Genomic DNA, 8619 nt, shown 5'->3' on the forward strand with positions numbered 1-8619 from the left:
AAATCTCTGCAGATGGTGACTGCAGCAATGAAATTAAAAGACGCTTGCTCCTTGGAAGAAAAGCTATGATCAACCTAGACAGCATATTAAAAAGCAGAGACATTACTTTGCCAACAAAGGTCCATCTAGTCAAAGCTATGGCTTTTCCAGTAGTCATGTATGGGTGTGAGAGTTGGACAATGAAGAAAGCTGAGTGTGGAAGAATTGATGCTTTTGAACTGTGGTGTTGGAAAAGACTCTTGAGAGTCCCTTGGATTGCAAGGAGATTCAACCAATCAATCCTAAAAAAAAAAAAAAATCAGTCTTGAATATCCATTGGAAAGACTGATGCTGAAGCTGAAGCTCCGATCCTTTGGCCACATGATGCAAAGAACTGACTCATTTGAAAAGACCCTGATGCTGGGAAACATCAAAGTGGGAGGAGAAGGGGACAACAGGATGAGATTGTTGGATGGCATCACCGACTTGATGGACATGAGTTTGAGTAAGCTCTGGGAGTTGGTGATGGACAGGGAAGCCTGGTGTGCTGCAGTCCATGGGATTGCAAAGAGTCAGACATGACTGAGTGACTGAACTGAACTGAACTGAAAAGATAATAGGAAAAGCACACAAAAAGGGAACAAAGGAAAAATCCTTGGACCTGAGTGAGAACCTCAGGTGAAACAAACAGGCCCCTTTCCTGGCTAGCCTTAATTTGTATAAGGCAGGCTCGGGGGAGAGGAGACAAAAGGTATAGAAAGAGGGAGCCAAGGTGGGTTGGGGCCTCTCCTCTGGGGTTGGCCTGTCCTCATGCCTCAAGTGTGTGCTATGGTTTGTTTGCCAAATAAAACTCTGAGCTGTAACCAAGATGTAACACTGGTCTACCCATTCAAATCTTTGTTGCAGCCAGAAAGAATGGAGGAAATTACACATTCTCCCAACAATTCAAACAGGGTTAACAGGGAGACAAGAGCCCTGTTCTTTGCTCATGGGATAAACCAAGGATAAAGATGACATGGGTTCAGAGAGATTCTCTATCCCAGGTGACATTTCAGCCACCATAGGCTGACTACATATTAATATGGGGGCAAACTTAGTCATTCAGTCTTGTCCAATTCTTCACAACACTTTGGGCTATATTCTGTCAGGCTCTTCTGTCCATGGGATTTCTCAAGCAAGAATACTGGATTGAGTTGCCATTTCCTTCTCCAGGGGATCTTCCCAACCCAGGGATCCAACCCGTGTTTCCTGTGTCTCTTGAATCTCAGGGGGATTCTTTTACCTGCTGAGACATCAGGGAAGCCCATAGTGGGATGGAGGGTGGCGATGCTTTAAATCGCATGTGCCTGAGACATATGAATTGACTAAGAGTTGAATGAACTGCCAACATTACATAGAACGGTTCTAGGGGGCGTATTTCTAGGAATTTGGGACTAGAAAGTTCAGTTCAGTTCAGTTCAGTCACTCAGTCATGTCCGACTCTTTGCGATCCCATGAATCACAGCACGCCAGGCCTCCCTGTGCATCACCAACTCCCAGAGTTTGCTCAAACTCATGCCCATCGAATCGGTGATGCCATCCAGCCGTCTCATCCACTGTCGTTTCTTTCTCCTCCTGCCCCCAATCCCTTCCAGCATCAGAGTCTTTTCCAATGAGTAAACACTTCACATGAGGTGGCCAAAGTATTGGAGTTTCAGCTTCAGTATCAGTCCTTCCAATGAACACCCAGGACTGATTTCCTTTAGGATGGACTGGTTGGATCTCCTTGCAGTCCAAGGGACTCTAAAGAGTCTTCTCCAACACCATAGCTCAAAGCATCAATTTTTCGGCCCTCAGCTTTCCTCACAGTCCAACTCTCACATCTATGCATGACCACTGGAAAAACAATAGCCTTGACTAGACTTTGTTGGTGAAGCAATGTCTCTGCTTTTTAATATGCTATCTAGGTTGGTCATTAACTTTCCTTCCAAGGAGTAAACGTCTCTTAATTTCATGGCTGTAATCACCATCTGCAGTGATTTTGGAGTCCAAAAAAATAAAGTCTGACACTGTTTCCACTGTCTCCCGTCTATATGCCATGAAGAGATGGAACCAGATGCAATGATCTTTCTGAGTGTTGAGCTTTAAGCCAACTTTTTCACTCTCCTCTTTCACTTTCATCAAGAGGCTTTTTAGTTCCTCTTCACTTTCTGCCATTAGGGTGGTGGCATCTGCATATCTGAGGTTATTGATATTTTCCCAGCAATCATGATTTGAGCTTGTGCTTCATCCAGCCCAGTGTTTCTCATGATGTCCTCTGCATATAAGTTAAATAAGCAGGGTGACAATATACAGCCTTGACATAATCCTTTTCCCATTTGGAACCAGTCTGTTGTTCCATGTCCAATTCTAACTGTAGCTTCCTGACCTGCATACAGGGTTCTCAGGAGGCAGGTCAGGAGGTCTGGTATTCCCAACTCTTTCAGAATTTTCCACAGTTTATTGTGATCCACACAGTCGAAGGCTTTGGCATAGGCAATAAAGCAGAAATATATGTTTTTCTGGAACTCTCTTGCTTTTTCGATGATCCAGCGGATGTTGGCAATTTGATCTCTGGTTCCTCTACCTTATTTAAAACCAGATTGAACATCTGAAAGTGCATGATTCACATATTGCTGAAGCTTGGCTTGGAGAATTTTGAGCAATACTTTACTAGCATGTGAGATGAGTGCAATTGTGTGGTAGTTTGAGCATTCTTTGGCATTGCCTTTCTTAGGGACTGGAATGAAAACTGACCTTTTCCAGTCCTGTGGCCACTGCTGAGTTTTTCATATTTGTTGGCATATTGAGTGCAGCACTTTCACAGCATCATCTTTCAGGGTTTGAAATAGCTCAACTGGAATCCCATCACATCCACTAGCTTTGTTCATAGTGATGCTTTCTGTGGTCCACCTGACTTCACATTCCAGGATGTCTGGCTCTAGGTGAGTGATCACACCATTGTGATTATCTGGGTCCTGAAGATCTTTTTTGTACAGTTCTTCTGTGTATTCTTGCCACCTCTTCTTAATATCTTCTGCTTCTTTTAGGTCCATAAAATTTCTGTCCTTTATCAAACCAATTTTTGCATGAAATGTTCCCTTGGTATCTCTAATTTTCTTGAAGAGCTCTCTAGTCTTTCCCATTCTATTGTTTTCCTCTATTTCTTTGCATTGATCGCTGAGGAAGGCTCTCTTATCTCTCCTGGCTATTCTTTGGAACTCTGCATTCAAATGGGTATATCTTTCCTTTTCTCCTTTGTTTTTCACTTCTCTTCTTTTCACAGCTATTTGTAAGGCCTCCTCAGACAACCATTTTGCCTTTTTGCATTTCTTTTCCATGGGGATGGTCTTGCTTCCTGTCTCCTGTACAATGTCATGAACCTCCTTCCATAGTTCATCAGGCTCTCTATCAGATCTTGTCCCTTAGATCTATTTCTCACTTCCACTGTATAGTCATAAGGGATTTGATTTAGGTCATACCTGAATGGTCTAGTGATTTTCCCTACTTTCTTCAGTTTAAGTCTGAATTTGGCAATAAGGAGTTCATGATCTGAGCCACAGTCAGCTCCTGGTCTTGTTTTTGCTGACCTATAGAGCTTCTTCATCTTTGGCTGCAAAGAATATAATCAAACTGATTTCGGTGTTGACCATCTGTTGATGTCCATGTGTAGAGTCATCTCTTGTGTTGTTGGAAGAGAGTGTTTGTGATAACCAGTGCATTCTCTTGACAAAACTCTATTAATCTTTGCCCTGCTTCATTCTGTACTCCAAGGCCAAATTTGCCTGTTACTCCAGGTGTTTCTTGACTTCCTACTTTTGCATTCCAGTTCCCTATAATGAGAAGGACATCTTTTTTGGGTGTTAGTTCTAAAAGGTCTTATAGGTCTTCATAAAACCATTCAACTTCAGCTTAATCAGCGTTACTGGTTGGTGGCATAGGCTTGGATTACCGTGATATTGAATGGTTTGCCTTGGAAATGAACAGAGATCTTTCTGTCATTTTGGAGATTGCATCCAAGTACTGCATTTCGGACTCTTTTGTTGACCATGATGGCTACTCCGTTTGTGGACCATGATGGCCCACAGTAGTAGATATAATGGTCATCTGAGTTAAATTCGCCCATTCCCATCCATTTTAGTTCGCTGATTCCTAGAATGTCGACATTCACTCTTGCCATCTCCTGTTTGACCACTTCCAATTTGCCTTGATTCATGGACCTAACATTCCAGGTTTCTATGCAATATTGCTCTTTACAGCATCAGACCTTGCTTCTATCACCAATCCCATCCACAACTGGGTGTTGTTTTTGCTTTGGCTCCATCCCTTCATTCTTTCCGGAGTTATTTCTCCACTGATTTCCAGTAGCATATTGGGCACTTACTGACCTGGGGAGTTCCTCTTTCAGTATCCTATCTATTTGCCTTTTCCTACTGTTCATGGAATTCTCAAGGCAAGAATTCTGAAGTGGTTTGCCATTCCCTTCTCCAGTGGACCACATTCTGTCTAGAAAGTTAGACAGCAAAAATCCTGGGATATATTATTCAGTCCTCCCAGAGCAGTCTCTGCCCAGCTTCACTTGGCCCAGCATATTGCTGGGATCCTTAGGAGGTAGGGAGAAAGTGGGAAAGAAAGTTTTGGGGTTGGAGGGAGTGATTTCTTGCCATGGCAAACCTTGGGGCTTGTAGGACTTGGACCCAAGGCTCAGAAACACAGCCAGAAGTCAGTAACTTGCCACTTATGACTCAGCCTGTAAGGAAAGGAGAAGCTGCTGTACTTTGAGGCTTACATTTTTGGAAAAAAAAAAGAAAAACAAGCAAACTGCCCCCTGGGCTAATTTATATTGCTTCTCAGTCGTGGAAATGTTTTATTATTTCCCTTATAAAGGTTGGCCACACCTACTACCATCCTCGGTCAGGACATCTAGCCAGCACACAGCACATGATGCTGTTTAAATTGGATTACAAACCATTATTCATGTTCAACTTGTACTATTCTATATAAATAAATTTGTACTTAAGGAAAAAAAGAATCATGTTTGGCTTGCAGATACTCATTTTACCTTGTATACTTCATGTTTTAAACATTTGAGCTAAAGTATAAAAACTGGATAATTTACATGAAAATTTAGCTGTTTGTCTTATTTTGGAAAACAATTAAAAAATTTTGCTACTTGGATATGGATTTCAGCCTAGCAAGAATAAACTGGTGATGAGTGATAGATTGTGTACTCACATTGCAGTCCTAGAGGGCTAGGTATCAAGTGACATGTCATAAAGTTATACTCTTGTTCATCTTATAGTAAAAGAAACAAATGTATTTCTCTGAACGCATGTCTTAAGTGAAAAAATTAAATAGTGAAGCTGATATTTCAAGAAAAATGAGAAGCAGCACATATGCCCCATAACTTCACTCTTGTCTGTTGCTCACCCAACCCTAAAGTACTTTAGTATGAGACCCCAGGTAAAGGTATCACGTTCTGTTAAAGTTCAAAAGCTCCTGGGAGGAACCAGTTAGCTTTATCAGTCATTAGCACCTTTCTGGGAATGTGCTTATCAGATGCACTGCAGTCCTTCAGGCAGGTAGTGACAGTAATTTTGATAAAGGAGAGAAAGGAAGAGCAAGTTATCTAAAAGAAGGTCAGTGTCCATCCTGGTGGACTCCAGATCATGAAGCTTATTCTTACTGATATTTTTGCAATAAATTTATCTTAAAATTGGATTTCTCTCCTTCTCAGTATATCAAAATAAATAATTTATTTGCTGCTGTATTCAGTTGTGTCCAACTCTTTGTGACCCCATGGACTCTAGCCCATCAGGCTCCTCTGTCTGTGGAATTTTCTGGGCAAGAATACTACAGGGGGCTACCATTTCCTACTCCAGGGGATCTTTGCAACCCAGGGATCAAATTGGATCTGTTTCTCCTGCTTGGCAGGCAGATTCTTTACCACTGCACCACCTGGAAAGCTCATTTTAATACATTTACTGATATAGAGCCTCCCAACTTTTTACCCTTACCTCAAACTCTTAAATAAACATTAGAATTGATCCAGCACTATAATAAGCTTTACATCTGTAATTTCACTTTTGTGTTTAATGTTAAGGTCTCCATAAATTAATTCTATTCAGTAGGAAATGATACATTTAGTACAATGTCATATGTGTACTAGAACAGACATTGTTAAGTATAAAGATATTTATTATTAAAAGTGCAAGCATCTAAGCTATCAGTACATTGACCCACATGTAGAAAAGGAGAAAAAGTAGACCCCAAAGTCAAATGATCTAACATAGAACATATTACTTGTGTGGATTTGGCCAAGGTATTTAACTTCTCCAACTCTCAGTTTATCACTTTGTTAAATTCCTGTCTGTCTCCCAGTCTTGATGTGTACATCAATAAAAGAATAGTGGATGGGGAAATATTTTATAAATGATAAAATATGGTTGTATAAATACAAAACATCATTATCAAATAAAATCTACTGCATGTAGAAATTTTCCATGTATATAGTACATATGTGTGTGTTTGTGTGTGTGTGTGAGATAGTTCAACATTCTAAGATAGGTTTTGATCCCTTCTGTTTATGGATATGAACATTTTAGCTGAGAATGAAGACATTTGTATAAAGTTATACGGTTATAAGGGAAGTCTCAGGATTCAAATCTAATGCTAAACAAATTATGAACACATAGAAACAAAACAAAACCAAATTTCTCATTTTCACAATAGTACTTTTAAAGCTAAATAATAAAGGGTATCAGAAAATATCTGCTTTCCCAAATATACTAGTTTGGCATATGGACTGTTTTGAACTGGAAGCAACTGAGAACTAACAGATGCAGAAAGAAGTCTTCTTGGAGCTTTCCTTTGCTAACTAAAAGCAGAAACCTTTGAGAGGTGAGGACAGCCTTAAATTTTCTTTCAAGAGGGGTTTTGGGCCATGAAGAAGATGGAGAGTGAATAACTACTACATCTTCACAGACAAATCTTACTAAAATAGCCTTCCATTAGTTGCCCCACATATTTATCTTCTCACAATATACTACTCCTGGAAACCCTAAACTTTGTCTAGCTACTTCTTCACAATTTATCAATGACGATTAAAATAATGTACAAGCTTTTGAGTCTAATTGCTTCTTCTCTTTTCTGTGTTGTTCCTGTGTATGCCCTTTTCTCTTGTTTTGCTATCTTTTGCTAGTTTAATTTTCAGTGTCCAGGCAAGTCACATAAGAAGGTAATGAGAAAGCTTTCCCTCCCCCACAATGATATTGCATATAACTTAGGACAGCTAGGTTTTCAGAAATACATTGTTTTGTTTTTCTATGAACAACATTTTTATTGTCTTGATTCCAACTCTGAATATAGCATTTATGTATACTTTTGAGAGGATTGTGTCAAAACTGGACAATAAATTTCTAACATATAGAAATATATTTAAATTCAAAACTGATATTGTAAAATCAACAAAACTGAAATTGCACCCTAAGGATCCACCAACTGAAGAAATAGTTGAAATATTGCAATCTATTGATCTATGTAATATTTCACAGCTATTTTAAATGTATTGGCTTAGAGTGTGTCTGAAACATTAATTGAAAAGCCAAAATAAAAAGTAACATTTTCCATAAGCCCATTTTTATAACAAACTAAAACACAAGAAAACCTTTCCACTCTTGTCTCAGCTTATATATGAATATATAAACAGAAATAGACAAGAGTAAGAAATTAATCATCAAGTATTTGTAAACTAAGGCAAGGCATAGAAGAGAAGAGAGAGTTATTTTTTCCATAAAAGTTTTTTTTTAACATAATAAAACACACAAATGTTATTTTATGTTTTATAACAAAGTTTAAGAATATTTGGGGGGAAAAAAGCAGTTCAAGGAGTCATCTTTGATAAATTGAGATTTTTGAGGGAAACTAAGCCAAGTAAATAAGCCATTTAAATCCCTTTCAAAAATAAAGTTTTGCAGAAGTTAGAAGTATCTCCACAAATGTGCTATTGGGTAAAGGAGGCAATACAGTTATAGAAATATAACAACCTAAAATAGTGTCCTTCTCATTACCTAGTACAGTTTTATGCGTTAATTTGAAATCACGTGAACCAACTCCTTAACATAAGCACAATATACTACATACTATTGGGCTTCCCTGGTGGCTCAGAGGTTAAAGCGTCTGCCTCCAATGCAGGAGACCCAGGTTTGATCCCTGGGTTGGGAAGATCCCTTGGAGAAGGAAATGGCAACCCACTCCAGTATTCTTGCCTGCAGAATCCAATGGATGGAGGAGCCTGGTGGGCTACAATCCACGGGGTCGCAAAGAGTCAGACACAACTGAGTGACTTCACTTCACTTCACTTCATGTACTATATATACTACTGTTTCTGTTTTTCTGGAGAACCTTGACTGATACATTAAAATGTAACCTGCCTTTTATAAAATCACTAAACTAAGCAGATTATTAAGCATTTATTTGAATTATGTTTCAGTGGTAAAGGCCTAAATCAGTATACGTGGACCAAAGTGCTGATTGCATTTTGTTTTAATGGAAAGGCTTGTGTTAATTACAGATGTCGTAAACTGATGTTCTTTATAGTCACAATATGGTCAATATTCCCTC

The 8619-nt window shown here is 39.2% G+C and overlaps 1 non-coding gene across 1 annotated transcript; it reads left to right on the plus strand.

The window, feature by feature from the left end:
* The first annotated feature begins 8148 nt into the window (after positions 1 to 8148).
* On the plus strand, positions 8149 to 8220 carry TRNAW-CCA. The gene has a single exon. It is a non-coding gene; the product is annotated as a tRNA-Trp (tRNA).
* Positions 8221 to 8619: the final 399 nt, after the last annotated feature.

The sequence above is a fragment of the Cervus canadensis genome, chromosome 2 (assembly GCF_019320065.1).
Source record: "Cervus canadensis isolate Bull #8, Minnesota chromosome 2, ASM1932006v1, whole genome shotgun sequence".
NCBI classification, from domain to species: Eukaryota; Metazoa; Chordata; class Mammalia; order Artiodactyla; family Cervidae; genus Cervus; species Cervus canadensis.